Source organism: Elephantulus edwardii, unplaced genomic scaffold (genome assembly GCF_000299155.1).
Source record: "Elephantulus edwardii isolate Elephantulus edwardi_28Jun2011 unplaced genomic scaffold, EleEdw1.0 scaffold00049, whole genome shotgun sequence".
Lineage (NCBI taxonomy): Eukaryota > Metazoa > Chordata > Mammalia > Macroscelidea > Macroscelididae > Elephantulus > Elephantulus edwardii.
In genome coordinates this window covers 10,148,759-10,152,343 of record NW_006399799.1, presented here as the reverse complement: position 1 = coordinate 10,152,343, position 3,585 = coordinate 10,148,759, and positions in this window count along the sequence as shown.

The window sequence follows — 3,585 nt, the reverse complement described above, 5'->3', positions numbered from 1 at the left end:
TCTATGAGGTGGATTGATTCAGTGACTGGGGTAATCGAGATGGGTGTGTCAGAGGCAGTGAGACAGGCACAAGACAGAGCAGAGTTTAGGGCTGTTGTACATAGGGTCGCTATGAGTCGCAAGCGACTCGACGGCACATAACAACAGCCTTTGCTTGGCCATGCAAGTCCGTACCCACCAGGCCGTGAGAGCTCCCTGTAAAGAACAAGTAGACCAAAATTGTAAGGCTGAAAGAAATTGTCTCCAGAGTTTACCACATGTCCCTGGGGCCCACAGATGTCTCCTCCACTGAGTTCCTTTAGCCTTACCTGTGGGTTCACAACGTTCTCTAACCAGCTGATTTGCAATCCCCCTCTAGTCTGCGACGATCCCTCTGTTCATGAGAAACAAAGATGTAGCCGCAGAAGCGGTGAGTATCTGGTGGAAGCGGGCCTCCCCGCGTGCACCCTGCCAAAATGATCTTCGGGAAAAATAAGACCCAAACTGTTTCCCCTGCACTGTAGGTCACGGGCAGTGGGAAGACCCTGGCGTTTGTCATTCCCATCCTGGAAATTCTCCTGAGAAGGGAGGAGAAGTTAAAGAAGAGTCAAGTGAGTAACCTAGAGATTTTGATTTATTTTATTCATGTATCATATGGAATGGGGAGGTGAGTAAGAAAGCAGAGAAAACTGGGGCAAAGTGTATGTCCAGGCAGCTCGAATTGTTTGTGACAGTTAGGCTCTGTGCAGTCCTTACAGGCTGGGAATTGGTGGAGGCCCAGAGGCACAGAGGAAGTCTTAGGGACAATGGTTTAAATCACTGTGCTGCTGACTGCAGGGTTGGCTATTTGAATCCACCAGCTGAAACTAGCTTGCTTTAGTGGTGCATTGGTTAAAACACTTGACTATGAACTGAAGCTCAGTGAGCTGAACCCACCCACTGCTTTGAGGAGGGGAAAGAGGAGGCAGTGACTTCTGTAGATAACGTCCCTGGAAACTTCTAGAGCAGTCCTACCCTGACCTGCAGGGTCACTGTGGTTTGGAATTGACTTGGCCCAGTGGAAATGACCAGGCTGGATTCCTGTGAGCCGCAGTCCTCCTGCTTTCTCTAGGTGTCGCCAGCTCATGAATTCTGCGTTCAGCATACGTTGATTCATTTACCTTAAACCCGTGGCCTTTAGTGCTCTAAGTTGAAGTGTACGTGAGCTCTGCTTTTTCATCTTTAAGGCACATCACAGACTTCTTGCATTTAGGAAACTAGATAGCATTTAAGCACTATGCCTGTGGGGCCATCATAGACAGTGAAATCACCAACAAAAGCCACAGAAACGCCACAAGCATGGCATGAAGTTCATAGAGAGAAGGACATTTGTTCACCGTCAGAGAGCTGAACCAAGGAGGCTGGAAATACAAATGTCTGTTGACCCATTTTTCACTGCTCCGGGCACATCTACAAATTAATATGCAAGTACTGATTTTGGGGTTTCAAACACAGTAGTTGTGTTGCCAGGCGAGTTCTTGGATGGAATCTGTGAGTGATGGGACCCGGCAGTGGGGAGCACACCCTGGGAGTGCTGCGGCTTCACTGGAGTCTGGACTCCGTGGTGGCCTGGGACAGGAGGGGAGGAGCGGAGAAGTGCGTGGTCAGCTCTGCAGCTGGGCCCCACGCATCTTGTCATTCCCCTCCTTGGGCAGGTTGGAGCCATAATCATCACACCCACCCGGGAGCTGGCTGTTCAGATAGACGAGGTCCTGTTGCACTTCACAAAGCACTTCCCTCAGTTTAGGTAAGTGGAGTGCCGTCGCCCTGCTGAGCTGGAGTGTTGCTTTCATTGATCTACTCAAGGACCTGTGTTTGTTTCAGCCAGATTCTTTGGATCGGAGGCAGGAACCCTGGAGAAGATGTCGAGAGGTTCAAGGCACAAGGGTATGTATGTCTGGTAGCTCTTGCCCTCTCGTCTATGTCTGCTCTCAATGCCGATCAAAACTGAAGCTACTGACCAAGTAATTCTGACTCTCAGTGGTCCTTTAAGACAGAGCAGACCTACTACATGGTGGCTTACAATTCTGACTTCACCCTGTAGGACAGAGCTGACCTGCTTCATGGTGGCCGGTAATTCTGACTCTCAGTGGCCCTCTCAGTGCCCCGTGGCTACTCTCAGACTGTAAATCTTCATGGAAGCGGCCGGTCCCGTCTTTCCCCCAAAGAGTGGCTGGTGGTTTTGAGTTCCTGCTCTTGTGACATCTGAGTGGTTTAATCACTGTGGCACCAGGGCTTTTCACTCTTACTGTTGAATCCAAGAGGCATTAACGCATCAGCTGGGCCTCCCAGTAACCCACGTAGACTTTCACAGCTAGCCATCACTGGATCAGTTCCGACTCCTGCACGCTGTGCGTGTCAGGGTGGAACCAAGCCCTGGAGTGTTTTCAGTGTTTCAGTGGTTGCTTAGAAGCAGGGTTGCCAGGCCTTTCTTCTGAGGGACCTCTGGTGGACTGGAACTGCCAGGGCTCCAGTTCGTAGCTCACAGCTGAAGTGTTTGCACCCCTCAGGGGCTAGTAACCATCCTCTCCTCCCCACAATGGCTTCTCTGCAGACCAGCCTCTCCTGTTGATGTGCCTGTTCCTTCCCATAAGTGCCTTAACGAACATACACCGTTGGCTGACTCGTGTCCCCGGCAGAGGGGAAGTTTGGGGGGTGACTGTGTGTGGGCCTTAAGACCAAGCTGAAGTTCTCAGCCCTGCAGTTGTCTCCTAAAAGGACTCATAGCAAACAAACAACTGAGTGGATATGGTTTGGTTCCAGTAAATGTCCCTACAAGGGCAGGAGGGGGCAGGATTTGGACCAGGGCCTTTCAGTCCCAGCCTAGAACCCAGATCCTGGGGAGTCTTCCCTTTCCGTCCCTCAGGTGATGGGGGTGGGGTGGGAGGGAAGTCCCTGGAGAAGGACCTCATGGCTGGTAGAAGGTCAGTGAGAGAGAAGCAGACCCTCCCCTGATGGATTGACAGAGTGGTTATAACAGGGGCTCACCTGGCACCCTGTGAGGAGAGCGCAGGGCAGGGCACTGTTAGATTCTGTTACACTCGCTCGCAGTGAGGCCGAACCGACTGGACGGTCCCTACTGACAGCGGGAGAGCCCAGATCTGTGTCCTCAGCAGCCCCCTCGGCCCAGGTGTGGGACAGCTCTCTGAAAGGACGTGGATGACCGGGGATGGGGGGAGGTGGGGGGGTGCATGTGGCACTGTCGGTCAGCGTCGCTCACCGTCCAGAGCGTGCAGTGCAGCCATGTCCCCTTCCCTCCAAAGTGGGAACATCGTTGTGGCGACCCCGGGACGCCTGGAGGACATGTTCCACAGGAAGGCCGAGGGGCTGGACTTGGTCAGCTGTGTGAAGAGTCTGGACGTCCTGGTGCTGGACGAAGCCGACCGCCTTCTGGACATGGGCTTTGAGGCAAGGTACGTGACTTTGGCGTCCCTGGCTTGGGCAGCGTGGGGAGAGTGGTGGAGGAGGAAACTGGAAGCGAGCGCTGCCCTCGCTCAGGTCTCACCGCTCTTGAGGTGACCTGGCTCCCGGCGCCCCTGTGGGATACAGCAGACCTTGCCCATGGCT